The following is a 24,161-nucleotide window of genomic DNA, read 5'->3' as shown; positions in this document are numbered from 1 at the left end:
TCAGGATGCCTGGAAGCAGTGTGGATGGGCTATTGAGAATTTGTAACTCACCGTAGCTTAAACAAGCTCTGATTTGCAAGCGGGAAGGCATTGGTCACAACAGTTCTTTCAACTTTGTGCAGTGACAATATCATAGCCCATGAGGTTTAACCGAGGTGTGGTTATTGCTAATTGAAAACTTTTCCCAATACCCCGCCATGATGACTTGAAATACAGCCAGCTTTGGCAATTTTTGTTTGTCTCTCAGGAGACTTAATCTATTGTATGCAAATGACAGTCTTAGGTCCTCCCAGTGTGGAAGAAAAGCCTTGCTTCTCACAGCAATGGATTGATGTTTGTTTCTTGGAGCAGAAGGCGAGAGTGAGGCAATCTGCCTGTAATTGCCAAAAATTACATCTTTCCTGAGCCCTCACAATGTGGAAGCCCAGGATGCCTGGAAGCAGTGTGGGAGGGCTAGTGAGAATTTGTAATTCAACGTAGCTTAAACAAGCTCTGCTTTGAAAGCAGGAAGGCATTGGTCACAACAGTTCTTTCAACTTTGCGCAGTGGCAATATCGTAGCCCATGAGGTTTAACCGAGGCGTGGTTATTGCTAATTGAAAACTTTTCCCAATACCCCGCCATGATGACTTGAAATACAGTCAGCTTTGGCAATTTTTGTTAGTCTCTCAGGAGACTTAATCTATGTTATGCAAATAACAGAGTCTTAGCTCCTCCCAGCGTGGAAGAATAGCCTTGCTTCTCACAGCAATGGATTGATGTTTGTTGCCTGGAGCAGAAGGAGAGAGTGAGGCAATCTGCCTGTAATTGCCAAAAATTTCATCTTAACTGAGCCCTTAGAATGTGGAAGCTCAGAATGCCTGGAAGCAGTGTGGGAGGGCTAGTGAGAATTTGTAACTCACCGTAGCTTAAACAAGCTCTGCTTTGGAAGAGGGAAGGCATTGGTCACAACAGTTCTTTCAACTTTGCGCAGTGACAATATCGTAGCCCATGAGGTTTAACCGAGTTGTGATTATTGTTAATTGAAAACTTTTCGCATTACCTCGCCATGGTGACTTGAAATATAGTTAGCTTTGGCAATTTTTGTTGGTCTCTCAGGAGACTTAATCTGTGGGATGAAAATGACAGTCTTAGGTTCTCTCAGTGTAGAAGAAAAGCCTTGCTTCTCACAGCAATGGATTGATGTTTGTTTCCTGGAGCAGAAGGAGAGAGTGAGGCAATCTGCCTGTAATTGCCAGAAATTGTTTTTCCTGAGCCCTTAGCATGAGGAAGCCCAGGATGCCTGGAAGCAGCGTGGGAGGGCTAGTGGTGATTTGGAACTCAACCTGGCTTAAACAAGTTCTGCCTTGGAAGTGGAAAGCCCTTGATCACCACAGTTGGTTCATCTTTGCGCAGTGGCATTATCGTAGCCCAATGAGGTTTAACTGAGGCGTGATTATTGGTAATTGAAAACTTTTCCCTGTACCCTGCCATGATGACTTGAAATACAGTCAGCTTTTGCAATTTTTTTTGGTCTCTCAGGAGACTTAATCCATTGTATGCAAATGACTGTCTTAGCTCCTCCCAGTGTGGAAGAGAAGCCTTGCTTCCCAAAGCAATGGGTTGGTGTTTGTTGCCTGGAGCAGAAGAAGAGAGTGAGGCGATCTACCTGTAATTGCCGAAAATTACATCTTAACTGAGCCCTTAGAATGCCGAAACCCAGGATGCCTGGAAGCAGCGTGGAGGGCTAGTGGTGATTTGGAACTCACCATGGCTTAAACAAGTTCTGCCTTGGAAGCGGGAAGCCCTTTGTCACTTCTGTTCCTTCATCTTTGCGCTGTGGCATTATCGTAGCCCAATGAGGTTTAACTGAGGCGTGATTATTGGTAATTGAAAACTTTTCCCTGTACCCTGCCAGGATGACTTGAAATACAGTCAGCTTTAGCAATTTTTGTTGGTTTCTCAGGAGACTTAATCCATTCTATGCAAATGACAGTCTTAGCTTCTCCCAGTGTGGAATGAAAGCCTTGCTTCTCACAGCAATGGATTGATGTTTGTTTCTTGGAGCAGAAGGCGAGAGTGAGGCAATCTGCCTGTAATTGCCAAAAATTTCATCTTAACTGAGCCCTTAGAATGTGGAAGCTCAGAATGCCTGGAAGCAGTGTGGGAGGGCTAGTGAGAATTTGTAACTCACCATAGCTTAAACAAGCTCTGCTTTGGAAGCGGGAAGGCATTGGTCACAACAGTTCTTTCAACTTTGCACTGTGGCAATATTGTAGCCCATGAGGTTTAACCGAGGCGTGATTATTGCTAATTGAATACTTTTCCCAATACCCCGCCATGATGACTTGAAATACAGTCAGCTTTGGCAATTTTTGTTGGGCTCTCAGGAGACTTAATCTATGGTATGCAAATGACAGTCTTAGCTTCTCCCAGTGTGGAAGAAAAGCCTTGCTTCTCACAGCAATGGATTGATGTTTGTTTCTTGGAGCAGAAGGCGAGAGTGAGGCAATCTGCCTGTAATTGCCAAAAATTACATCTTTCCTGAGCCCTCAGAATGTGGAAGCCCAGGATGCCTGGAAGCAGTGTGGGAGGGCTAGTGAGAATTTGTAACTCACCGTAGCTTAAACAAGCTCTGCTTTGAAAGCAGGAAGGCATTGGTCACAACAGTTCTTTCAACTTTGCGCAGTGGCAATATCGTAGCCCATGAGGTTTAACCAAGGCGTGATTATTGCTAATTGACACTTTTTCCAATACCCCGCCATGATGACTTGAAATACAGTCAGCTTTGGCAATTTTTGTTGGTCTCTCAGGAGACTTAATCTATGGTATGCAAATAACAGAGTCTTAGCTCCTTCCAGCATGGAAGAATAGCCTTGTTTCTCACAGCAATGGATTGATGTTTGTTGCCCGGAGCAGAAGGAGAGAGTGAGGCAATCTGCCTGTAATTGCCAAAAATTTCATCTTAACTGAGCCCTTAGAATGTGGGAGCTCAGAATGCCTGGAAGCAGTGTGGGAGGGCTAGTGAGAATTTGTAACTCACCATAGCTTAAACAAGCTCTGCTTTGGATGCAGGAAGGCATTGGTCACAACAATTCTTTCAACTTAGCGCAGTGGCAATATCGTAGCCTATGAGGTTTAACCGAGGCGTGATTATTGCTAATTGAAAACTTTTCCCAATACCCAGCCATGATGACTTGAAATACAGTCAGCTTTGGCAATTTTTGTTGGTCTCTCAGGAGACTTAATCCATTGTATGCAAATAACAGAGTCTTAGCTCCTCCCAGCGTGGAAGAAAAGCCTTGCTTCTCACAACAATGGATTGATGTTTGTTGCCTGGAGCAGAAGGAGAGAGTGAGGCAATCTGCCTGTAATTGCCAAAAATTTCATCTTAACTGAGCCCTTAGAATGTGGAAGCTCAGAATGCCTGGAAGCAGTGTGGGAGGGCTAGTGAGAATTTGTAACTCACCATAGCTTAAACAAGCTCTGCTTTGGAAGCAGGAAGGCATTGGTCACAACAGTTCTTTCAACTTTGCGCAGTGGCAATATCGTAGCCTATGAGGTTTAACCGAGGCGTTATTATTGCTAATTGAAAACTTTTCCCAATACCCCGCCATGATGACTTGAAATACAGTCAGCTTTGGCAATTTTTGTTGGTCTCTCAGGAGACTTAATCTATGGTATGTAAATGACAGTCTTAGGTCCTCCCAGTGTGGAAGAAAAACCTTGCTTCTCACAGCAATGGATTGATGTTTGTTTCTTGGAGCAGAAAGCGAGAGTGAGGCAATCTGCCTGTAATTGCCAAAAATTACATCTTAACTGAACCCTTAGAATGTGTAAGCCAAGGATGCCTGGAAGCAGCGTGGAGGGCTAGTGGTGATTTGTAACTCACCATGGCTTAAAATGTTCTGCCCTGGAAGCGGGAAGCCCTTGGTCACTTCTGTTCTTTCATCTTTGCGCTGTGGCAATATTGTTGCCCATGAGGTTTATCCAAGGCGTGATTATTGCTAATTGAAAACTTTTCCCAATACCCCGCCATAATGACTTGGAATACAGTCAGCTTTGGCAATTTTTGATGGTCTCTCAGGAGACTTAATTCATGGAATGCAAATGACAGTCTTAGCTTCTCCCAGTGTGGAAGAAAAGCCTTGCTTCTCACAGCAATGGATTGATGTTTGTTTCTTGGAGCAGAAGGCGAGAGTGAGGCAATCTGCCTGTAATTGCCAAAAATTACATCTTTCCTGAGCCCTCAGAATGTGGAAGCCCAGGATGCCTGGAAGCAGTGTGGGAGGGCTAGTGAGAATTTGTAACTCACCGTAGCTTAAACAAGCTCTGCTTTGGAAGCAGGAAGGCATTGGTCACAACAGTTCTTTCAACTTTGCGCAGTGGCAAAATCGTAGCCTATGAGGTTTAACAGAGGCGTGATTATTGTTAATTGAAAACTTTTCCCAATACCCCGCCATGATGACTTGAAATACAGTCAGCTTTTTTTCAGTTTTTGTTGGTCTCTCAGGAGACTTAATCTATGGTATTCAAATGACAGTCTTAGGTCCTCCCAGTGTGGAAGAAAAGCCTTGCTTCTCACAGCAATGGATTGATGTTTGTTTCTTGGAGCAGAAGGAGAGAGTGAGGCAATCTGCCTGTAATGGCCAAAAATTTCATCTTAACTGAGCCTTTAGAATGTGGAAGCTCAGGATGCCTGGAAGCAGTGTGGAAGGGCTATTGAGAATTTGTAACTCACCGTAGCTTAAACAAGCTCTGATTTGGAAGCCGGAAGGCATTGGTCACAACAGTTTTTTCAACTTTGTGCAGTGACAATATCGTAGCCCATGAGGTTTAACCGAGGCGTGATTATTGCTAATTGAAAACTTTTCCCAATACCCCGCCATGATGACTTAAAATATAGTCAGCTTTGGTAATTTTTGTTGGTCTCTCAGGAGACTTAATCTATGGTATGCAAATGACAGTCTTAGGTCCTCCCAGTGTGGAAGAAAAGCCTTGCTTCTCACAGCAATGGATTGATGTTTGTTTCTTGGAGCAGAAGGCGAGAGTGAGGCAATCTGCCTGTAATTGCCAAAAATTACATCTTTCCTGAGCCCTCAGAATGTGGAAGCCCAGGATGCCTGGAAGCAGTGTGGGAGGGCTAGTGAGAATTTGTAACTCACCATGGCTTAAACAAGCTCTGCTTTGAAAGCAGGAAGGCATTGGTCACAACAGTTCTTTCAACTTTGCGCAGTGGTAATTTCGTATCCCATGAGGTTTAACCGAGGCGTGATTATTGCTAATTGAAAACTTTTCCCAATACCCCGCCATGATGACTTGAAATACAGTCAGCTTTGGCAATTTTTGTTGGTCTCTCAGGAGACTTAATCTATGGTATGCAAATAACAGAGTCTTAGCTCCTCCCAGCGTGGAAGAATAGCCTTGCTTCTCACAGCAATGGATTGATGTTTGTTGCCTGGAGCAGAAGGAGAGAGTGAGGCAATCTGCCTGTAATTGCCAAAAATTTCATCTTAACTGAGCACTTAGAATGTGGAAGCTCAGGATGCCTGGAAGCAGTGTGGGAGGGCTAGTGAGAATTTGTAACTCACCGTAGCTTAAACAAGCTCTGCTTTGGAAGCAGGAAGGCATTGGTCACAACAGTTCTTTCAACTGTGCGCAGTGACAATATCGTAGCCCATGAGGTTTAACCGAGGCGTGATTATTGCTAGTTGAAAACTTTTCCCAATACTCCGCCATGATGACTTGATATACAGTCAGCTTTGGCAATCTTTGTTGGTCTCTCAGGAGACTTAATCTATGGTATGCAAATGCAGTCTTAGGTCCTCCCAGTGTGGAAGAAAAGCCTTGCTTCTCACAGCAATGGATTGATGTTTGTTGCTTGGAGCAGAAGGAGAGAGTGAGGCAATCTGCCTGTAATTGCCAAAAATTTCATCTTAACTGAGCACTTAGAATGTGGAAGCTCAGGATGCCTGGAAGCAGTGTGGGAGGGCTATTGAGAATTTGTAACTCACCGTAGCTTAAACAAGCTCTGATTTGGAAGCGGGAAGGCATTGGTCATAACAGTTCTTTCAACTTTGTGCAGTGACAATATCGTAGCCCATGAGGTTTAACCGAGGCGTGATTATTGCTAATTGAAAACTTTTTCCAATACCCCGCCATGATGACTTGAAATATAGTCAGCTTTGGCAATTTTTGTTGGTCTCTCAGGAGACTTAATCTATGATATGCAAATAACAGAGTCTTAGCTCCTCCCAGCGTGGAAGAATAGCCTTGCTTCTCACAGCAATGGATTGATGTTTGTTTCTTGGAGCAGAAGGAGAGAGTGAGGCAATCTGCCTGTAATGGCCAAAAATTTCATCTTAACTGAGCCCTTAGAATGTGGAAGCTCAGGATGCCTGGAAGCAGTGTGGAAGGGCTATTGAGAATTTGTAACTCACCATAGCTTAAACAAGCTCTGATTTGGAAGCGGGAAGGCATTGGTCACAACAGTTTTTTCAACTTTGTGCAGTGACAATATCGTAGCCCATGAGGTTTAACCGCGGCGTGATTATTGCTAATTGAAAACTTTTCCCAATACCCCGCCATGATGACTTGAAATACAGTCAGCTTTGGCAATTTTTGTTGGTCTCTCAGGAGACTTAATCTATGGTATGCAAATAACAGAGTCTTAGCTCCTCCCAGCGTGGAAGAATAGCCTTGCTTCTCACAGCAATGGATTGATGTTTGTTGCCTGGAGCAGAAGGAGAGAGTGAGGCAATCTGCCTGTAATTGCCAAAAATTTCATCTTAACTGAGCCCTTAGAATGTGGAAGCTCAGAATGCCTGGAAGCAGTGTGGGAGGGCTAGTGAGGATTTGTAACTCACCATAGCTTAAACAAGCTCTGCTTTGGAAGCAGGAAGGCATTGGTCGCAACAGTTCTTTTAACTTTGCGCAGTGGCAATATCGTAGCCTATGAGGTTTAACCGAGGCGTGATTATTGCTAATTGAAAACTTTTTCCAATACCCCACCATGATGACTTGGAATACAGTCAGCTTTGGCAATTTTTGTTGGTCTCTCAGGAGACTTAATCCATTGTATGCAAATAACAGAGTCTTAGCTCCTCCCAGCGTGGAAGAATAGCCTTGCTTCTCACAGCAATGGATTGATGTTTGTTGCCTGGAGCAGAAGGAGAGAGTGAGGCAATCTGCCTGTAATTGCCAAAAATTTCATCTTAACTGAGCACTTAGAATGTGGAAGCTCAGGATGCCTGGAAGCAGTGTGGGAGGGCTATTGAGAATTTGTAACTCACCGTAGCTTAAACAAGCTCTGATTTGGAAGCGGGAAGGCATTGGTCATAACAGTTCTTTCAACTTTGTGCAGTGACAATATCGTAGCCCATGAGGTTTAACCGAGGCGTGATTATTGCTAATTGAAAACTTTTTCCAATACCCCGCCATGATGACTTGAAATATAGTCAGCTTTGGCAATTTTTGTTGGTCTCTCAGGAGACTTAATCTATGATATGCAAATAACAGAGTCTTAGCTCCTCCCAGCGTGGAAGAATAGCCTTGCTTCTCACAGCAATGGATTGATGTTTGTTTCTTGGAGCAGAAGGAGAGAGTGAGGCAATCTGCCTGTAATGGCCAAAAATTTCATCTTAACTGAGCCCTTAGAATGTGGAAGCTCAGGATGCCTGGAAGCAGTGTGGAAGGGCTATTGAGAATTTGTAACTCACCATAGCTTAAACAAGCTCTGATTTGGAAGCGGGAAGGCATTGGTCACAACAGTTTTTTCAACTTTGTGCAGTGACAATATCGTAGCCCATGAGGTTTAACCGCGGCGTGATTATTGCTAATTGAAAACTTTTCCCAATACCCCGCCATGATGACTTGAAATACAGTCAGCTTTGGCAATTTTTGTTGGTCTCTCAGGAGACTTAATCTATGGTATGCAAATAACAGAGTCTTAGCTCCTCCCAGCGTGGAAGAATAGCCTTGCTTCTCACAGCAATGGATTGATGTTTGTTGCCTGGAGCAGAAGGAGAGAGTGAGGCAATCTGCCTGTAATTGCCAAAAATTTCATCTTAACTGAGCCCTTAGAATGTGGAAGCTCAGAATGCCTGGAAGCAGTGTGGGAGGGCTAGTGAGGATTTGTAACTCACCATAGCTTAAACAAGCTCTGCTTTGGAAGCAGGAAGGCATTGGTCGCAACAGTTCTTTTAACTTTGCGCAGTGGCAATATCGTAGCCTATGAGGTTTAACCGAGGCGTGATTATTGCTAATTGAAAACTTTTTCCAATACCCCACCATGATGACTTGGAATACAGTCAGCTTTGGCAATTTTTGTTGGTCTCTCAGGAGACTTAATCCATTGTATGCAAATAACAGAGTCTTAGCTCCTCCCAGCGTGGAAGAAAAGCCTTGCTTCTCACAGCAATGGATTGATGTTTGTTGCTTGGAGCAGAAGGAGAGAGTGAGGCAATCTGCCTGTAATGGCCAAAAATTTCATCTTAACTGAGCCCTTAGAATGTGGAAGCTCAGGATGCCTGGAAGCAGTGTGGAAGGGCTATTGAGAATTTGTAACTCACCGTAGCTTAAACAAGCTCTGATTTGGAAGCGGGAAGGCATTGGTCATAACAGTTCTTTCAACTTTGTGCAGTGACAATATCGTAGCCCATGAGGTTTAACCGAGGCGTGATTATTGCTAATTGAAAACTTTTTCCAATACCCCGCCATGATGACTTGAAATATAGTCAGCTTTGGCAATTTTTGTTGGTCTCTCAGGAGACTTAATCTATGATATGCAAATAACAGAGTCTTAGCTCCTCCCAGCGTGGAAGAATAGCCTTGCTTCTCACAGCAATGGATTGATGTTTGTTTCTTGGAGCAGAAGGAGAGAGTGAGGCAATCTGCCTGTAATGGCCAAAAATTTCATCTTAACTGAGCCCTTAGAATGTGGAAGCTCAGGATGCCTGGAAGCAGTGTGGAAGGGCTATTGAGAATTTGTAACTCACCATAGCTTAAACAAGCTCTGATTTGGAAGCGGGAAGGCATTGGTCACAACAGTTTTTTCAACTTTGTGCAGTGACAATATCGTAGCCCATGAGGTTTAACCGCGGCGTGATTATTGCTAATTGAAAACTTTTCCCAATACCCCGCCATGGTGACTTGAAATACAGTCAGCTTTGGCAATTTTTGTTGGTCTCTCAGGAGACTTAATCTATGGTATGCAAATAACAGAGTCTTAGCTCCTCCCAGCGTGGAAGAATAGCCTTGCTTCTCACAGCAATGGATTGATGTTTGTTGCCTGGAGCAGAAGGAGAGAGTGAGGCAATCTGCCTGTAATTGCCAAAAATTTCATCTTAACTGAGCCCTTAGAATGTGGAAGCTCAGAATGCCTGGAAGCAGTGTGGGAGGGCTAGTGAGGATTTGTAACTCACCATAGCTTAAACAAGCTCTGCTTTGGAAGCAGGAAGGCATTGGTCGCAACAGTTCTTTTAACTTTGCGCAGTGGCAATATCGTAGCCTATGAGGTTTAACCGAGGCGTGATTATTGCTAATTGAAAACTTTTTCCAATACCCCACCATGATGACTTGGAATACAGTCAGCTTTGGCAATTTTTGTTGGTCTCTCAGGAGACTTAATCCATTGTATGCAAATAACAGAGTCTTTGCTCCTCCCAGCGTGGAAGAAAAGCCTTGCTTCTCACAGCAATGGATTGATGTTTGTTGCCTGGAGCAGAAGGCGAGAGTGAGGCAATCTGCCTGTAATTGTCAAAAATTTCATCTTAACTGAGCCCTTAGAATGTGTAAGCTCAGAATGCCTGGAAGCAGTGTGGGATGGCTAGTGAGAATTTTTAACTCACCATAGCTTAAACAAGCTCTGCTTTGGAAGCAGGAAGGCATTGGTCACAACAGTTCTTTCAACTTTGCGCAGTGGCAATATCGTAGCCTATGAGGTTTAACCGAGGCGTGATTATTGCTAATTGAAAACTTTTCCCAATACCCCGCCATAATGACTTGGAATACAGTCAGCTTTGGCAATTTTTGTTGGTCTCTCAGGAGACTTAATTCATGGAATGCAAATGACAGTCTTAGCTTCTCCCAGTGTGGAAGAAAAGCCTTGCTTCTCACAGCAATGGATTGATGTTTGTTTCTTGGTGCAGAAGGCGAGAGTGAGGCAATCTGCCTGTAATTGCCAAAAATTACATCTTTCCGGAGCCCTCAGAATGTGGAAGCCCAGGATGCCTGGAAGCAGTGTGGGAGGGCTAGTGAGAATTTGTAACTCACCGTAGCTTAAACAAGCTCTGCTTTGGAAGCAGGAAGGCATTGGTCACAACCAGAGTTGAGCGATACCGTCCGATACTGCAAAGTATCGGATCGGAATGGATCGGCCGATCTTAAAAAAAAGTATCGGTATCGCCGATTCCGATACCGGAAGTCCCATTCAAGTCTATGGGACTTCCGGTATCGGAATAAGAAAAATCCTGTTTTTCCCTTGTACAGCCTCTCTGGGGTCTGTACGGGCCTTTCGGGGGGCTGTGCCGGCCTGCCAGGGGGTCTATGCAGGCTCCGGTGGTCTGTGCCGGCCTGCCGGGGCGCTGTGCAGGCCTGCCGGGGGGCTGTGCCGGCCTGCCGGGGGGCTGTGCAGGCTCCGGGGGGCTGTGCCGGCTTGCCGGGGGGCTGTGCAGGCTCCGGGGGGCTGTGCAGGCATCGTCCGATGGGACTACAAGTCCCATCGGGCGATGCCTGCTACCATGACAGTGATTGACACATTAGCCAATGATGGGACAGTAGTAGTCCCATCATCCGGCTAATGTGTTGAATGTAAAAAAAAAAAAAAAAAATTACATGCTACATACATACAACATGCATACTACATACATGCTACATTCATACTACATACTACATACATGCTACATTCATACTACATATATACTACATGCAACATACTACATATATACTACATGCATGCAACATGCATACTACATATATACTACATGCAACATACATACTACATATATACTACATGCAACATACATACTACATATATACTACATGCATGCAACATGCATACTACATAAATACTACATGCTACATACATACTACATATATACTACATGCATGCTACATACATACTGCATGCTACATACATACTACATATATACTACATGCATGCTACATACATACTACATGCTACATACATACCACATACATACTACATACATACTACATGCTACGTACATACTACATGCTACATACATACTACATATATACTACATACATACTACATACATACTACATGCATGCTACATACATACTACATGCTACATACATACTATATATATACTACATGCATGCTACATACATACTACATGCTACATACATACTACATATATACTACATACATACTACATACATGCTACATACATGCTACATACATACTGCATGCTACATACATGCTACATATATACTACATGCATGCTACATACATACTACATGCTACATACATACTACATATATACTACATACATACTACATACATACTACATTCTACATACATACCACATACATACTACATACATGCTACATACATACTACATATATACTACATGCATGCTACATACATACTGCATGCTACATGCATGCTACATACATACTACACACATACTACATGCTACATACATACCACATATATACTACATACATACTACATACAATACATTCATACAATACATACATAGACATACAGTACATATAACATAGAGTAACATACTTACCAATACTTGTCACATTGTTCCCCGAAGCCATTGTCTTTTACGGAATAAATATTAACATAACAAACCACAAAAATACTCACCCACGATCCGAAGCAGTCCACGAGTGTGTCCCACGACGATCTTGGGTAGAGAACTGCAGCATCAGCTGATGCTGCCGTTCTCTACGGGCTGCAGGAATCCAATGACGGAAGGTAGGTATCCTTCCGCACTGTATTCCTCCGCCACTTAAAAAAAAAGTCCCTAGTCTCACTTTATGCCATTGCTGCGTGGGAATTTCCCACACAGCAATGGCATAAAGTGAGACTAGGGACTTTTTTTTTTTTAAGTGGCAGAGGAATACAGTGCGGAAGGATACCTACCTTCCGTCATTGGATTCCTGCAGCCCGTAGAGAACGGCAGCAACAGCTGATGCTGCAGTTCTCTACCCAAGATCGTCGTGGGACACACTCGTGGACTGCTTCGGATCGTGGGTGAGTATTTTTGTGGTTTGTTATGTTAATATTTATTCCGTAAAAGACAATGGCTTCGGGGAACAATGTGACAAGTATTGGTAAGTATGTTACTCTATGTTATATGTACTGTATGTCTATGTATGTATTGTATGAATGTATTGTATGTAGTATGTATGTAGTATATATGTGGTATGTATGTAGCATGTAGTATGTATGTAGTATGTATGTAGCATGCATGTAGCATGCAGTATGTATGTAGCATGCATGTAGTATATATGTAGTATGTATGTAGCATGTAGTATGTATGTAGTATGTATGTGGTATGTATGTAGCATGTAGTATGTATGTAGTATGTATGTAGTATATATGTAGTATGTATGTAGCATGTAGTATGTATGTAGCATGCATGTAGTATATATGTAGTATGTATGTAGCATGCAGTATGTATGTAGCATGTATGTAGCATGTTTGTAGTATGTATGTAGTATATATGTAGTATGTATGTAGCATGTAGTATGTATGTAGCATGCATGTAGTATATATATAGTATGTATGTAGCATGTAGTATGTATGTAGCATGCATGTAGTATGTATGTAGTATGTATGTAGTATATATGTAGTATGTATGTAGCATGTAGTATGTATGTAGCATGCATGTAGTATATATGTAGTATGTATGTATGTAGTATGTATGTAGTATATATGTAGCATGTAGTATGTATGTAGCATGCATGTAGTATATATGTGTTATGTATGTAGTATGTATGTAGTATATATGTAGTATGTATGTAGCATGCATGTAGTATATATGTGTTATGTATGTAGTATGTATGTAGTATATATGTAGTATGTATGTAGCATGTAGTATGTATGTAGCATGCATGTAGTATATATGTAGTATGTATGTATGTAGTATGTATGTAGTACATATGTAGCATGTAGTATGTATGTAGCATGCATGTAGTATATATGTGTTATGTATGAAGTATGTATGTAGTATGTATGTGGTATGTATGTAGTATGTATGTAGTATGTATGTGGTATGTATGTGGTATGTATGTAGTATGTATGTAGTATGTATGTAGCATGTAGTATGTATGTAGTATTTTTTTTTTTTTTAAACATTTAACACATTAGCCGGATGATAGGACTACTACTGTCCCATCATTGGCTAATGTGTCAATCACTGTCATGGTAGCAGGCATCGCCCGATGGGACTTGTAGTCCCATCGGACGATGCTTGCACAGACCCCCGGACATCAGCACAGCCCCCCGGCAGGCCGGCACAGCCCCCCCGGCAGGCCGGTACAGACCCCCACAGGGTGCACAGACCACCGGCAGGCCGGCACAGCCCCCCGGCAGGCCGGTACAGACCCCGGGCAGTCCACACAGCCCCCCGGCAGGCCGGCAGAGAACCCCGGAAGGCCCAAAATGACGGCGCATCATGATGCGCACACACCGCGCATCATGATGACGTCAGGCTGTCAATCAACTTTGAACTTCCGATACCGATGCCGACTTCCGATATTGAAAAAATATCGGAAGTCGGTATCGGAATTCCGATACAGAAAGTATCGGCCGATACCCGATACTTGCGGTATCGGAATGCTCAACACTAGTCACAACAGTTCTTTCAACTTTGCGCAGTGGCAATATCGTAGCCCATGAGGTTTAACCGAGGCGTGATTATTGCTAATTGAAAACTTTTCGCAATACCCCACCATGATGACTTGAAATACAGTCAGCTTTGGCAATTTTTGTTGGTCTCTCAGGAGACTTAATCTATGGTATGCAAATGACAGTCTTAGGTCCTCCCAGTGTGGAAGAAAAGCCTTGCTTCTCACAGCAATGGATTGATGTTTGTTTCTTGGAGCAGAAGGAGAGAGTGAGGCAATCTGCCTGTAATGGCCAAAAATTTCATCTTAACTGAGCCCTTAGAATGTGGAAGCTCAGGATGCCTGGAAGCAGTGTGGAAGGGCTATTGAGAATTTGTAACTCACCGTAGCTTAAACAAGCTCTGATTTGGAAGCTGGAAGGCATTGGTCACAACAGTTCTTTCAACTTTGTGCAGTGGCAATATCGTAGCCCATGAGGTTTAACCGAGGCGTGATTATTGCTAATTGAAAACTTTTCCCAATACCCCGCCATGATGACTTGAAATACAGTCAGCTTTAGCAAGTTTTGTTGGTCTCTCAGGAGACTTAATGTATGGTATGCAAATGACAGTCTTAGGTCCTCCCAGTGTGGAAGAAAAGCCTTGCTTCTCACAGCAATGGATTGATGTTTGTTTCTTGGAGCAGAAGGCGAGAGTGAGGCAATCTGCCTGTAATTGCCAAAAATTACATCTTTCCTGAGCCCTCAGAATGTGGAAGCTCAGGATGCCTGGAAGCAGTGTGGGAGGGCTAGTGAGAATTTGTAACTCACCGTAGCTTAAACAAGCTCTGATTTGGAAGCGGGAAGGCATTGGTCACAACAGTTCTTTCAACTTTGTGCAGTGGCAATATCGTAGCCCATGAGGTTTAACCGAGGTGTGATTATTGCTAATTGAAAACTTTTCCCAATACCCTGCCATGATGACTTGAAATACAGTCAGCTTTGGCAATTTTTGTTGGTCTCTCAGGAGACTTAATCCATTGTATGCAAATACCAGAGTCTTAGCTCCTCCCAGCGTGGAAGAAAAGCCTTGCTTCTCACAGCAATGGATTGATGTTTGTTGCCTGGAGCAGAAGGAGAGAGTGAGGCAATCTGCCTGTAATTGCCAAAAATTTCATCTTAACTGAGCACTTAGAATGTGGAAGCTCAGAATGCCTGGAAGCAGTGTGGGAGGGCTAGTGAGAATTTTTTTAACTCACCATAGCTTAAACAAGCTCTGCTTTGGAAGCAGGAAGGCATTGGTCACAACAGTTCTTTCAACTTTGCGCAGTGGCAATATCGTAGCCTATGAGGTTTAACCGAGGCGTGATTATTGCTAATTGAAAACTTTTCCCAATACCCTGCCATGATGACTTGAAATACAGTCAGCTTTGGCAATTTTTGTTGGTCTCTCAGGAGACTTAATCTATGGTATGTAAATGACAGTCTTAGGTCCTCCCAGTGTAGAAGAAAAGCCTTGCTTCTCACAGCAATGGATTGATGTTTGTTTCTTGGAGCAGAAGGCGAGAGTGAGGCAATCTGCCTGTAATTGCCAAAAATTACATTTTAACTGAACCCTTAGAATGTGTAAGCCAAGGATGCCTGGAAGCAGCGTGGAGGGCTAGTGGTGATTTGTAACTCACCATGGCTTAAAATGTTCTGCCCTGGAAGCGGAAAAGCCCTTGGTCAATTCTGTTCTTTCATCTTTGCGCTGTGGCAATATTGTTGCCCTTGAGGTTTATCCAAGGCGTGATTATTGCTAATTGAAAACTTTTCCCAATACCCCGCCATAATGACTTGGAATACAGTCAGCTTTGGCAATTTTTGTTGGTCTCTCAGGAGACTTAATTCATGGAATGCAAATGACAGTCTTAGCTTCTCCCAGTGTGGAAGAAAAGCCTTGCTTCTCACAGCAATGGATTGATGTTTGTTTCTTGGAGCAGAAGGCGAGAGTGAGGCAATCTGCCTGTAATTGCCAAAAATTACATCTTTCCTGAGCCCTCAGAATGTGGAAGCCCAGGATGCCTGGAAGCAGTGTGGGAGGGCTAGTGAGGATTTGTCACTCACCGTAGCTTAAACAAGCTCTGCTTTGAAAGCAGGAAGGCATTGGTCACAACAGTTCTTTCAACTTTGCGCAGTGGCAATATCGTAGCCCATGAGGTTTAACCGAGGCGTGATTATTGCTAATTGAAAACTTTTCCCAATACCCCGCCATGATGACTTGAAATACAGTCAGCTTTGGCAATTTTTGTTGGTCTCTCAGGAGTCTTAATCTATGGTATGCAAATAACAGAGTCTTAGCTCCTCCCAGCGTGGAAGAATAGCCTTGCTTCTCACAGCAATGGATTGATGTTTGTTGCCTGGAGCAGAAGGAGAGAGTGAGGCAATCTGCCTGTAATTGCCAAAAATTTCATCTTAACTGAGCCCTAAGAATGTGGAAGCTCAGAATGGCTGGAAGCAGTGTGGGAGGGCTAGTGAGAATTTGTAACTCACCATAGCTTAAACAAGCTCTGCTTTGGAGGCAGGAAGGCATTGGTCACAACAGTTCTTTCAACTTTGCGCAGTGGCATTATCGTAGCCTATGAGGTTTAACCGAGGCGTGATTATTGCTAATTGAAAACTTTTCCCAATACCCCGCCATGATGACTTGAAATACAGTCAGCTTTGGAAATTTTTGTTGGTCTCTCAGGAGACTTAATCCATTGTATGCAAATAACAGAGTCTTAGCTCCTCCCAGTGTGGAAGAAAAGCTTTGCTTCTCACAGCAATGGATTGATGTTTGTTGCCTGGAGCAGAAGGAGAGAGTGAGGCAATCTGCCTGTAATTGCCAAAAATTTCTTCTTAACTGAGCCCTTAGAATGTGGAAGCTCAGAATGCCTGGAAGCAGTGTGGGAGGGCTAGTGAGAATTTGTAACTCACCATAGCTTAAACAAGCTCTGCTTTGGAAGCAGGAAGGCATTGGTCACAACAGTTCTTTCAACTTTGCGCAGTGGCATTATCGTAGCCTATGAGGTTTAACCGAGGCGTGATTATTGTTAATTGAAAACTTTTCCCAATACCCCACCATGATTACTTGAAATACAGTCAGCTTTGGAAATTTTTGTTGGTCTCTCAGGAGACTTAATCTATGGTATGCAAATGACAGTCTTAGGTTCTCGCAGTGTGGAAGAAAAGCCTTGCTGCTCACAGCAATGGATTGATGTTTGTTTCTTGAAGCAGAAGGCGAAAGTGAGGCAATCTGCCTGTAATTGCCAAAAATTACATCTTAACTGAGCCCTTAGAATGTGGAAGCCAAGGATGCCTGGAAGCAGCGTGGAGGGCTAATGGTGATTTGGAACTCACCATGGCTTAAAATGTTCTGCCTTGGAAGCGGGAAGCCCTTGGTCACTTCTGTTCTTTCATCTTTGCGCTGTGGCAATATCGTAGCCCATTAGGTTTAACCAAGGCGTGATTATTGCTAATTGAAAACTTTTCCCAATAACCCGCCAAAATGACTTGGAATACAGTCAGCTTTGGCAATTTTTGTTGGTCTCTCAGGAGACTTAATCCATGGTATGCAAATGACAGTCTTAGCTCCTGCCAGCCTGGAAGAATAGCCTTGCTTCTCACAGCAGTGGATTGATGTTTGTTTCCTGGAGCAGAAGGAGAGAGTGAGGCAATCTACCTGTAATTGCCAGAAATTGTTTTTCCTGAGCCCTTAGCATGAGGAAGGCCAGGATGCCTGGAAGCAGCGTGGGAGGGCTAGTGGTGATTTGGAACTCAACCTGGCTTAAACAAGTTCTGCCTTGGAAGTGGAAAGCCCTTGATCACCAAAGTTGGTTCATCTTTGCGCAGTGGCATTATCGTAGCCCAATGAGGTTTAACTGAGGCGTGATTATTGGTAATTGAAAACTTTTCCCTGTACCCTGCCATGATGACTTGAAATACAGTCAGCTTTTGCAATTTTTTTTGGTCTCTCAGGAGACTTAATCCATTGTATGCAAATGACTGTCTTAGCTCCTCCCAGTGTGGAAGAGAAGCCTTGCTTCCCAAAGCAATGGGTTGGTGTTTGTTGCCTGGAGCAGAAGAAGAGAGTGAGGCGATCTACCTGTAATTGCCGAAAATTACATCTTAACTGAGCCCTTAGAATGCCGAAACCCAGGATGCCTGGAAGCAGCGTGGATGGCTAGTGGTGATTTGGAACTCACCATGGCTTAAACAAGTTCTGCCTTGGAATCGGGAAGCCCTTGGTCACATCTGTTCCTTCATCTTTGCGCTGTGGCATTATCGTAGCCCAATGAGGTTTAACTGAGGCGTGATTATTGGTAATTGAAAACTTTTCCCTGTACCCTGCCACGATGACTTGAAATACAGTCAGCTTTAGCAATTTTTGTTGGTTTCTCAGGAGACTTAATACATTCTATGCAAATGACAGTCTTAGCTTCTCCCAGTGTGGAATGAAAGCCTTGCTTCTCACAGCAATGGATTGATGTTTGTTTCTTGGAGCAGAAGGCGAGAGTGAGGCAATCTGCCTGTAATTGCCAAAAATTACATCTTAACTGAGCCCTTAGAATGTGGAAGCTCAGGATGCCTGGAAGCAGTGTGGGAGGGCTAGTGAGAATTTGTAACTCACCATAGCTTAAACAAGCTCTGCTTTGAAAGCGGGAAGGCATTGGTCACAACAGTTCTTTCAACTTTGCGCAGTGGCAATATTGAAGCCCATGAGGTTTAACTGAGGTGTGATTATTGCTAATTGAAAACTTTTCCTAATACCCCGCCATGATGACTTGAAACACAGTCAGCTTTGGCAATTTTTGTTGGTCTCTCAGGAAACTTAATCTATGGTATGCAAATGACAGTCTTAGGTCATCCCTGTGTGGAAGAAAAGCCTTGCTTCTCACAGCAATGGATTGATGTTTGTTTCTTGGACCAGAAGGCGAGAGTGAGGCAATCTGCCTGTAATTGCCAAAAATTACATCTTAACTGAGCCCTTAGAATGTGGAAGCCCAGGATGCCTGGAAGCAGCGTGGAGGGCTAGTGGTGATTTGGAACTCACCATGGCTTAAAAAGTTCTGCCTTGGAAGCGGGAAGCCCTTGGTCACTTCTGTTCTTTCATCTTTGCACTGTGGCAATATCGTAGCCCATGAGGTTTAACCGAGGCATGATTATTGCTAATTGAAAACTTTTCCCAATACCCCACCATGATGACTTGAAATACAGTCAGCTTCGGCAATTTTTGTTGGTCTCTCAGGAGACTTAATCTATGGTATGCAAATGACAGTCTTAGGTCCTCCCAGTGTGGAATAAAAGCCTTGCTTCTCACAGCAATGGATTGATGTTTGTTTCTTGGAGCATAAGGCGAGAGTGAAGCAATCTGCCTGTAATTGCCAAAAATTACATCTTTCCTGAGCCCTCAGAATGTGGAAGCCCAGGATGCCTGGAAGCAGTGTGGGAGGGCTAGTGAGGATTTGGAACTCACCATAGCTTAAACAAGCTCTGCTTTTGAAGCGGGAAGGCCTTGGTCACAACAGTTCTTTCAACTTTGCGCAGTGGTAATATCGTAGCCCATGAGGTTTAACCGAGGCGTAATTATTGCTAATTGAAAACTTTTCCCAATACCCCGCCATGATAACTTGAAATACAGTCAGCTTTGGCAATTTTTGTTGGTCTCTCAGTAGACTTAATCCATTGTGTGCAAATAACAGAGTCTTAGCTCCTCCCAGCGTGGAAGAAAAGCCTTGCTTCTCATAGCAATGGATTGATGTTTGTTGCCTGGAGCAGAAGGAGAGAGTGAGGCAATCTGCCTGTAATTGCCAAAAATTTCATCTTAACTGAGCCCTTAGAATGTGGAAGCTCAGAATGCCTGGAAGCAGTGTGGGAGGGCTAGTGAGAATTTGTAACTCACCATAGCTTAAACAAGCTCTGCTTTGAAAGCAGGAAGGCATTGGTCACAACAGTTCTTTCAACTTTGTGCAGTGGCATTATCGTAGCCTATGAGGTTTAACCGAGGTGTGATTATTGCTAATTGAAAACTTTTCCCAATACCCCGCCATGATGACTTGAAATACAGTCAGCTTTGGAAATTTTTGTTGGTCTCTCAGGAGACTTAATCCATTGTATGCAAATAACAGAGTCTTAGCTCCTCCCAGCGTGGAAGAAAAGCCTTGCTTCTCACAGCAATGGATTGATGTTTGTTGCCTGGAGCAGAAGGAGAGAGTGAGGCAATCTGCCTGTAATTGCCAAAAATTTCATCTTAACTGAGCCCTTAGAATGTGGAAGCTCAGGATGCCTGGAAGCAGTGTGGGAGTGCTAGTGAGAATTTGTAACTCACCGTAGCTTAAACAAGCTCTGCTTTGGAAGCAGGAAGGCATTGGTCACAACAGTTCTTTCAACTTTGCGCAGTGGCAATATCGTAGCCTATGAGGTTTAACCGAGGAGTGATTATTGCTAATTGAAAACTTTTCCCAATAGCCCGCCATGATGACTTGAAATACAGTCAGCTTTGGCAATTTTTGTCGGTTTTTCAGGAGACTTAATCTATGGTATGCAAATGACAGTCTTAGGTTCTCGCAGTGTGAAAGAAAAGCCTTGCTTCTCACAGCAATGGATTGATGATTGTTTCTTGAAGCAGAAGGCGAAAGTGAGGCAATCTGCCTGTAATTGCCAAAAATTACATCTTAACTGAGCCCTTAGAATGTGGAAGCCAAGGATGCCTGGAAGCAGCGTGGAGGGCTAGTGGTGATTTGGAACTCACCATGGCTTAAAATGTTCTGCCTTGGAAGCGGGAAGCCCTTGGTCACTTCTGTTCTTTCATCTTTGCGCTGTGGCAATATCGTAGCCCATTAGGTTTAACCAAGGCGTGATTATTGCTAATTGAAAACTTTTCCCAATAACCCGCCATAATGACTTGGAATACAGTCAGCTTTGGCAATTTTTGTTGGTCTCTCAGGAGACTTAATTCATGGAATGCAAATGACAGTCTTAGCTTCTCCCAGTGTGGAAGAAAAGCCTTGCTTCTCACAGCAATGGATTGATGTTTGTTTCTTGGAGCAGAAGGCGAGAGTGAGGCAATCTGACTGTAATTGCCAAAATTTACATCTTTCCTGAGCCCTCAGAATGTGGAAGCCCAGGATGCCTGGAAGCAGTGTGGGAGGGCTAGTGAGAATTTGTAACTCATCGTAGCTTAAACAAGCTCTGCTTTGAAAGCAGGAAGGCATTGGTCACAACAGTTCTTTCAACTTTGCGCAGTGGCAATATCGTAGCCCATGAGGTTTAACCGAGGCGTGGTTATTGCTAATTGAAAACTTTTCCCAATACCCTGCCATGATGACTTGAAATACAGTCAGCTTTGGCAATTTTTGTTGGTCTCTCAGGAGACTTAATCTATGGTATGCAAATAACAGAGTCTTAGCTCCTCCCAGCGTGGAAGAAGAGCCTTGCTTCTCACAGCAATGTATTGATGTTTGTTGCCTGGAGCAGAAGGAGAGAGTGAGGCAATCTGCCTGTAATTGCCAAAAATTTCATCTTAACTGAGCTCTTAGAATGTGGAAGCTCAGAATGCCTGGAAGCAGTGTGGGAGGGCTAGTGAGAATTTGTAACTCACCATAGCTTAAACAAGCTCTGCTTTGGAAGCAGGAAGGCATTGGTCACAACAGTTCTTTCAACTTTGCGCAGTGGCAATATCGTAGCCTATGAGGTTTAACCGAGGCGTGATTATTGCTAATAGAAAACTTTTCCCAATACCTTGCCATGATGACTTGAAATACAGTCAGCTTTGGCAATTTTTGTTGGTCTCTCAGGAGACTTAATCTATGGTATGTAAATGACAGTCTTAGGTCCTCCCAGTGTGGAAGAAAAGCCTTGCTTCTCACAGCAATGGATTGATGTTTGTTTCTTAGAGCAGAAGGCGAGAGTGAGGCAATCTGCCTGTAATTGCCAAAAATTACATCTTAACTGAACCCTTAGAATGTGTAAGCCAAGGATGCCTGGAAGCAGCGTGGAGGGCTAGTGGTGATTTGTAACTCACCATGGCTTAAAATGTTCTGCCCTGGAACCGCTTCCACGCGGAAGCCCTTGGTCAATTCTGTTCTTTCATCTTTGCGCTGTGGCAATATTGTTGCCCATGAGGTTTATCCAAGGCGTGATTATTGCTAATTGAAAACTTTTCCCAATACGCCGCCATAATGACTTGGAATACAGTCAGCTTTGGCAATTTTTGTTGGTCTCTCAGGAGACTTAATTCATGGAATGCAAATGACAGTCTTAGCTTCTCCCAGTGTGGAAGAAAAGCCTTGCTTCTCACAGCAATGGATTGATGTTTGTTTCTTGGAGCAGAAGGCGAGAGTGAGGCAATCTGCCTGTAATTGCCAAAACTTACATCTTTCCTGAGCCCTCAGAATGTGGAAGCCCAGGATGCCTGGAAGCAGTGTGGGAGGGCTAGTGAGAATTTGTCACTCACCTTAGCTTAAACAAGCTCTGCTTTGAAAGCAGGAAGGCATTGGTCACAACAGTTCTTTCAACTTTGCGCAGTGGCAATATCGTAGCCCATGAGGTTTAACCGAGGCGTGATTATTGCTAATTGAAAACTTTTCCCAATACCCCGCCATGATGACTTGAAATACAGTCAGCTTTGGCAATTTTTGTTGGTCTCTCAGTAGACTTAATCCATTGTGTGCAAATAACAGAGTCTTAGCTCCTCCCAGCGTGGAAGAAAAGCCTTGCTTCTCATAGCAATGGATTGATGTTTGTTGCCTGGAGCAGAAGGAGAGAGTGAGGCAATCTGCCTGTAATTGCCAAAAATTTCATCTTAACTGAGCCCTTAGAATGTGGAAGCTCAGAATGCCTGGAAGCAGTGTGGGAGGGCTAGTGAGAATTTGTAACTCACCATAGCTTAAACAAGCTCTGCTTTGAAAGCAGGAAGGCATTGGTCACAACAGTTCTTTCAACTTTGTGCAGTGGCATTATCGTAGCCTATGAGGTTTAACCGAGGTGTGATTATTGCTAATTGAAAACTTTTCCCAATACCCCGCCATGATGACTTGAAATACAGTCAGCTTTGGAAATTTTTGTTGGTCTCTCAGGAGACTTAATCCATTGTATGCAAATAACAGAGTCTTAGCTCCTCCCAGCGTGGAAGAAAAGCCTTGCTTCTCACAGCAATGGATTGATGTTTGTTGCCTGGAGCAGAAGGAGAGAGTGAGGCAATCTGCCTGTAATTGCCAAAAATTTCATCTTAACTGAGCCCTTAGAATGTGGAAGCTCAGGATGCCTGGAAGCAGTGTGGGAGTGCTAGTGAGAATTTGTAACTCACCGTAGCTTAAACAAGCTCTGCTTTGGAAGCAGGAAGGCATTGGTCACAACAGTTCTTTCAACTTTGCGCAGTGGCAATATCGTAGCCTATGAGGTTTAACCGAGGAGTGATTATTGCTAATTGAAAACTTTTCCCAATAGCCCGCCATGATGACTTGAAATACAATCAGCTTTGGCAATTTTTGTCGGTCTTTCAGGGGACTTAATCTATGGTATGCAAATGACAGTCTTAGCTTCTCCCAGTGTGGAAGAAAAGCCTTGCTTCTCACAGCAATGGATTGATGTTTGTTTCTTGAAGCAGAAGGCGAAAGTGAGGCAATCTGCCTGTAATTACCAAAAATTACATCTTAACTGAGCCCTTAGAATGTGGAAGCCAAGGATGCCTGGAAGCAGCGTGGAGGGCTAGTGGTGATTTGGAACTCACCATGGCTTAAAATGTTCTGCCTTGGAAGCGGGAAGCCCTTGGTCACTTCTGTTCTTTCATCTTTGCGCTGAGGCAATATCGTAGCCCATTAGGTTTAACCAAGGCGTGATTATTGCTAATTGAAAACTTTTCCCAATAACCCGCCATAATGACTTGGAATACAGTCAGCTTTGGCAATTTTTGTTGGTCTCTCAGGAGACTTAATCCATGGTATGCAAATGACAGTCTTAGCTCCTGCCAGCGTGGAAGAATAGCCTTGCTTCTCACAGCAGTGGATTGATGTTTGTTTCCTGGAGCAGAAGGAGAGAGTGAGGCAATCTGCCTGTAATTGCCAGAAATTGTTTTTCCTGATCCCTTAGCATGAGGAAGCCCAGGATGCCTGGAAGCAGCGTGGGAGGGCTAGTGGTGATTTGGAACTCAACCTGGATTAAACAAGTTCTGCCTTGGAAGTGGAAAGCCCTTGATCACCACAGTTGGTTCATCTTTGCGCAGTGGCATTATCGTAGCCCAATGAGGTTTAACTGAGGCGTGATTATTGGTAATTGAAAACTTTTCCCTGTACCCTGCCATGATGACTTGAAATACAGTCAGCTTTTGCAATTTTTTTTGGTCTCTCAGGAGACTT

The 24,161-nt window shown here is 43.5% G+C and overlaps 49 non-coding genes across 49 annotated transcripts; all 49 read left to right on the top strand.

The window, feature by feature from the left end:
* Positions 1–110: 110 nt before the first annotated feature.
* LOC141061731 (U4 spliceosomal RNA) lies at positions 111–251 on the top strand. The gene has a single exon (XR_012223565.1). It is a non-coding gene; the product is annotated as a U4 spliceosomal RNA (small nuclear RNA).
* A 283-nt stretch (positions 252–534) lies between these two features.
* On the top strand, positions 535–675 carry LOC141062680 (U4 spliceosomal RNA). Its single transcript, XR_012224424.1, has one exon. It is a non-coding gene; the product is annotated as a U4 spliceosomal RNA (small nuclear RNA).
* A 285-nt stretch (positions 676–960) lies between these two features.
* LOC141062598 (U4 spliceosomal RNA) lies at positions 961–1,101 on the top strand. Its single transcript, XR_012224350.1, has one exon. It is a non-coding gene; the product is annotated as a U4 spliceosomal RNA (small nuclear RNA).
* A 281-nt stretch (positions 1,102–1,382) lies between these two features.
* On the top strand, positions 1,383–1,524 carry LOC141062679 (U4 spliceosomal RNA). The gene has a single exon (XR_012224423.1). It is a non-coding gene; the product is annotated as a U4 spliceosomal RNA (small nuclear RNA).
* A 282-nt stretch (positions 1,525–1,806) lies between these two features.
* LOC141062659 (U4 spliceosomal RNA) lies at positions 1,807–1,948 on the top strand. Its single transcript, XR_012224405.1, has one exon. It is a non-coding gene; the product is annotated as a U4 spliceosomal RNA (small nuclear RNA).
* Positions 1,949–2,231: 283 nt separating this feature from the next.
* Positions 2,232–2,372, top strand: LOC141062204 (U4 spliceosomal RNA). Its single transcript, XR_012223994.1, has one exon. It is a non-coding gene; the product is annotated as a U4 spliceosomal RNA (small nuclear RNA).
* Positions 2,373–2,655: 283 nt separating this feature from the next.
* On the top strand, positions 2,656–2,795 carry LOC141062349 (U4 spliceosomal RNA). Its single transcript, XR_012224125.1, has one exon. It is a non-coding gene; the product is annotated as a U4 spliceosomal RNA (small nuclear RNA).
* Positions 2,796–3,080: 285 nt separating this feature from the next.
* LOC141061019 (U4 spliceosomal RNA) lies at positions 3,081–3,221 on the top strand. The gene has a single exon (XR_012222920.1). It is a non-coding gene; the product is annotated as a U4 spliceosomal RNA (small nuclear RNA).
* Positions 3,222–3,506: 285 nt separating this feature from the next.
* Positions 3,507–3,647, top strand: LOC141061083 (U4 spliceosomal RNA). The gene has a single exon (XR_012222978.1). It is a non-coding gene; the product is annotated as a U4 spliceosomal RNA (small nuclear RNA).
* Positions 3,648–3,928: 281 nt separating this feature from the next.
* Positions 3,929–4,069, top strand: LOC141061792 (U4 spliceosomal RNA). Its single transcript, XR_012223620.1, has one exon. It is a non-coding gene; the product is annotated as a U4 spliceosomal RNA (small nuclear RNA).
* Positions 4,070–4,352: 283 nt separating this feature from the next.
* On the top strand, positions 4,353–4,495 carry LOC141062735 (U4 spliceosomal RNA). The gene has a single exon (XR_012224474.1). It is a non-coding gene; the product is annotated as a U4 spliceosomal RNA (small nuclear RNA).
* A 283-nt stretch (positions 4,496–4,778) lies between these two features.
* Positions 4,779–4,919, top strand: LOC141061066 (U4 spliceosomal RNA). The gene has a single exon (XR_012222963.1). It is a non-coding gene; the product is annotated as a U4 spliceosomal RNA (small nuclear RNA).
* Positions 4,920–5,202: 283 nt separating this feature from the next.
* On the top strand, positions 5,203–5,343 carry LOC141061668 (U4 spliceosomal RNA). Its single transcript, XR_012223507.1, has one exon. It is a non-coding gene; the product is annotated as a U4 spliceosomal RNA (small nuclear RNA).
* A 285-nt stretch (positions 5,344–5,628) lies between these two features.
* Positions 5,629–5,769, top strand: LOC141061681 (U4 spliceosomal RNA). Its single transcript, XR_012223519.1, has one exon. It is a non-coding gene; the product is annotated as a U4 spliceosomal RNA (small nuclear RNA).
* Positions 5,770–6,051: 282 nt separating this feature from the next.
* Positions 6,052–6,192, top strand: LOC141063027 (U4 spliceosomal RNA). Its single transcript, XR_012224716.1, has one exon. It is a non-coding gene; the product is annotated as a U4 spliceosomal RNA (small nuclear RNA).
* A 285-nt stretch (positions 6,193–6,477) lies between these two features.
* Positions 6,478–6,618, top strand: LOC141061590 (U4 spliceosomal RNA). The gene has a single exon (XR_012223437.1). It is a non-coding gene; the product is annotated as a U4 spliceosomal RNA (small nuclear RNA).
* A 285-nt stretch (positions 6,619–6,903) lies between these two features.
* LOC141060995 (U4 spliceosomal RNA) lies at positions 6,904–7,044 on the top strand. The gene has a single exon (XR_012222898.1). It is a non-coding gene; the product is annotated as a U4 spliceosomal RNA (small nuclear RNA).
* Positions 7,045–7,329: 285 nt separating this feature from the next.
* On the top strand, positions 7,330–7,470 carry LOC141063025 (U4 spliceosomal RNA). Its single transcript, XR_012224715.1, has one exon. It is a non-coding gene; the product is annotated as a U4 spliceosomal RNA (small nuclear RNA).
* A 285-nt stretch (positions 7,471–7,755) lies between these two features.
* Positions 7,756–7,896, top strand: LOC141061589 (U4 spliceosomal RNA). The gene has a single exon (XR_012223436.1). It is a non-coding gene; the product is annotated as a U4 spliceosomal RNA (small nuclear RNA).
* A 285-nt stretch (positions 7,897–8,181) lies between these two features.
* On the top strand, positions 8,182–8,322 carry LOC141060994 (U4 spliceosomal RNA). Its single transcript, XR_012222897.1, has one exon. It is a non-coding gene; the product is annotated as a U4 spliceosomal RNA (small nuclear RNA).
* A 285-nt stretch (positions 8,323–8,607) lies between these two features.
* LOC141063024 (U4 spliceosomal RNA) lies at positions 8,608–8,748 on the top strand. The gene has a single exon (XR_012224714.1). It is a non-coding gene; the product is annotated as a U4 spliceosomal RNA (small nuclear RNA).
* A 285-nt stretch (positions 8,749–9,033) lies between these two features.
* Positions 9,034–9,174, top strand: LOC141061728 (U4 spliceosomal RNA). Its single transcript, XR_012223562.1, has one exon. It is a non-coding gene; the product is annotated as a U4 spliceosomal RNA (small nuclear RNA).
* Positions 9,175–9,459: 285 nt separating this feature from the next.
* Positions 9,460–9,600, top strand: LOC141060993 (U4 spliceosomal RNA). The gene has a single exon (XR_012222896.1). It is a non-coding gene; the product is annotated as a U4 spliceosomal RNA (small nuclear RNA).
* Positions 9,601–9,885: 285 nt separating this feature from the next.
* Positions 9,886–10,026, top strand: LOC141063118 (U4 spliceosomal RNA). Its single transcript, XR_012224799.1, has one exon. It is a non-coding gene; the product is annotated as a U4 spliceosomal RNA (small nuclear RNA).
* Positions 10,027–13,827: 3,801 nt separating this feature from the next.
* LOC141061355 (U4 spliceosomal RNA) lies at positions 13,828–13,968 on the top strand. Its single transcript, XR_012223224.1, has one exon. It is a non-coding gene; the product is annotated as a U4 spliceosomal RNA (small nuclear RNA).
* Positions 13,969–14,251: 283 nt separating this feature from the next.
* Positions 14,252–14,392, top strand: LOC141061637 (U4 spliceosomal RNA). The gene has a single exon (XR_012223479.1). It is a non-coding gene; the product is annotated as a U4 spliceosomal RNA (small nuclear RNA).
* Positions 14,393–14,675: 283 nt separating this feature from the next.
* On the top strand, positions 14,676–14,816 carry LOC141061158 (U4 spliceosomal RNA). Its single transcript, XR_012223046.1, has one exon. It is a non-coding gene; the product is annotated as a U4 spliceosomal RNA (small nuclear RNA).
* Positions 14,817–15,103: 287 nt separating this feature from the next.
* LOC141062888 (U4 spliceosomal RNA) lies at positions 15,104–15,244 on the top strand. Its single transcript, XR_012224591.1, has one exon. It is a non-coding gene; the product is annotated as a U4 spliceosomal RNA (small nuclear RNA).
* Positions 15,245–15,526: 282 nt separating this feature from the next.
* Positions 15,527–15,667, top strand: LOC141062056 (U4 spliceosomal RNA). The gene has a single exon (XR_012223859.1). It is a non-coding gene; the product is annotated as a U4 spliceosomal RNA (small nuclear RNA).
* A 283-nt stretch (positions 15,668–15,950) lies between these two features.
* On the top strand, positions 15,951–16,091 carry LOC141063072 (U4 spliceosomal RNA). Its single transcript, XR_012224757.1, has one exon. It is a non-coding gene; the product is annotated as a U4 spliceosomal RNA (small nuclear RNA).
* A 285-nt stretch (positions 16,092–16,376) lies between these two features.
* Positions 16,377–16,517, top strand: LOC141061061 (U4 spliceosomal RNA). Its single transcript, XR_012222958.1, has one exon. It is a non-coding gene; the product is annotated as a U4 spliceosomal RNA (small nuclear RNA).
* Positions 16,518–16,802: 285 nt separating this feature from the next.
* LOC141062012 (U4 spliceosomal RNA) lies at positions 16,803–16,943 on the top strand. The gene has a single exon (XR_012223819.1). It is a non-coding gene; the product is annotated as a U4 spliceosomal RNA (small nuclear RNA).
* Positions 16,944–17,224: 281 nt separating this feature from the next.
* Positions 17,225–17,365, top strand: LOC141061796 (U4 spliceosomal RNA). Its single transcript, XR_012223624.1, has one exon. It is a non-coding gene; the product is annotated as a U4 spliceosomal RNA (small nuclear RNA).
* Positions 17,366–17,646: 281 nt separating this feature from the next.
* LOC141062678 (U4 spliceosomal RNA) lies at positions 17,647–17,788 on the top strand. Its single transcript, XR_012224422.1, has one exon. It is a non-coding gene; the product is annotated as a U4 spliceosomal RNA (small nuclear RNA).
* Positions 17,789–18,070: 282 nt separating this feature from the next.
* LOC141062703 (U4 spliceosomal RNA) lies at positions 18,071–18,212 on the top strand. The gene has a single exon (XR_012224445.1). It is a non-coding gene; the product is annotated as a U4 spliceosomal RNA (small nuclear RNA).
* Positions 18,213–18,495: 283 nt separating this feature from the next.
* On the top strand, positions 18,496–18,636 carry LOC141062366 (U4 spliceosomal RNA). Its single transcript, XR_012224140.1, has one exon. It is a non-coding gene; the product is annotated as a U4 spliceosomal RNA (small nuclear RNA).
* A 281-nt stretch (positions 18,637–18,917) lies between these two features.
* On the top strand, positions 18,918–19,058 carry LOC141061446 (U4 spliceosomal RNA). Its single transcript, XR_012223306.1, has one exon. It is a non-coding gene; the product is annotated as a U4 spliceosomal RNA (small nuclear RNA).
* Positions 19,059–19,341: 283 nt separating this feature from the next.
* LOC141062082 (U4 spliceosomal RNA) lies at positions 19,342–19,482 on the top strand. Its single transcript, XR_012223883.1, has one exon. It is a non-coding gene; the product is annotated as a U4 spliceosomal RNA (small nuclear RNA).
* A 285-nt stretch (positions 19,483–19,767) lies between these two features.
* LOC141061402 (U4 spliceosomal RNA) lies at positions 19,768–19,908 on the top strand. Its single transcript, XR_012223266.1, has one exon. It is a non-coding gene; the product is annotated as a U4 spliceosomal RNA (small nuclear RNA).
* Positions 19,909–20,193: 285 nt separating this feature from the next.
* Positions 20,194–20,334, top strand: LOC141061676 (U4 spliceosomal RNA). Its single transcript, XR_012223515.1, has one exon. It is a non-coding gene; the product is annotated as a U4 spliceosomal RNA (small nuclear RNA).
* Positions 20,335–20,615: 281 nt separating this feature from the next.
* Positions 20,616–20,756, top strand: LOC141062027 (U4 spliceosomal RNA). The gene has a single exon (XR_012223833.1). It is a non-coding gene; the product is annotated as a U4 spliceosomal RNA (small nuclear RNA).
* A 283-nt stretch (positions 20,757–21,039) lies between these two features.
* LOC141061090 (U4 spliceosomal RNA) lies at positions 21,040–21,180 on the top strand. The gene has a single exon (XR_012222985.1). It is a non-coding gene; the product is annotated as a U4 spliceosomal RNA (small nuclear RNA).
* Positions 21,181–21,465: 285 nt separating this feature from the next.
* On the top strand, positions 21,466–21,606 carry LOC141061230 (U4 spliceosomal RNA). The gene has a single exon (XR_012223111.1). It is a non-coding gene; the product is annotated as a U4 spliceosomal RNA (small nuclear RNA).
* A 290-nt stretch (positions 21,607–21,896) lies between these two features.
* On the top strand, positions 21,897–22,037 carry LOC141062098 (U4 spliceosomal RNA). The gene has a single exon (XR_012223897.1). It is a non-coding gene; the product is annotated as a U4 spliceosomal RNA (small nuclear RNA).
* A 283-nt stretch (positions 22,038–22,320) lies between these two features.
* Positions 22,321–22,461, top strand: LOC141061004 (U4 spliceosomal RNA). Its single transcript, XR_012222906.1, has one exon. It is a non-coding gene; the product is annotated as a U4 spliceosomal RNA (small nuclear RNA).
* Positions 22,462–22,746: 285 nt separating this feature from the next.
* On the top strand, positions 22,747–22,887 carry LOC141061400 (U4 spliceosomal RNA). The gene has a single exon (XR_012223265.1). It is a non-coding gene; the product is annotated as a U4 spliceosomal RNA (small nuclear RNA).
* A 285-nt stretch (positions 22,888–23,172) lies between these two features.
* On the top strand, positions 23,173–23,313 carry LOC141062067 (U4 spliceosomal RNA). The gene has a single exon (XR_012223869.1). It is a non-coding gene; the product is annotated as a U4 spliceosomal RNA (small nuclear RNA).
* Positions 23,314–23,594: 281 nt separating this feature from the next.
* Positions 23,595–23,735, top strand: LOC141062062 (U4 spliceosomal RNA). Its single transcript, XR_012223865.1, has one exon. It is a non-coding gene; the product is annotated as a U4 spliceosomal RNA (small nuclear RNA).
* Positions 23,736–24,016: 281 nt separating this feature from the next.
* Positions 24,017–24,158, top strand: LOC141062677 (U4 spliceosomal RNA). Its single transcript, XR_012224421.1, has one exon. It is a non-coding gene; the product is annotated as a U4 spliceosomal RNA (small nuclear RNA).
* Positions 24,159–24,161: the final 3 nt, after the last annotated feature.

Source organism: Dendrobates tinctorius, unplaced genomic scaffold, assembly GCF_039654945.1.
Source record: "Dendrobates tinctorius isolate UK_male_01 unplaced genomic scaffold, ASM3965494v1 ptg000245l, whole genome shotgun sequence".
Taxonomy (NCBI): Eukaryota; Metazoa; Chordata; class Amphibia; order Anura; family Dendrobatidae; genus Dendrobates; species Dendrobates tinctorius.
Note: the sequence above shows the minus strand (reverse complement) of the source record. Positions and strands in the feature narration are given on the sequence as shown.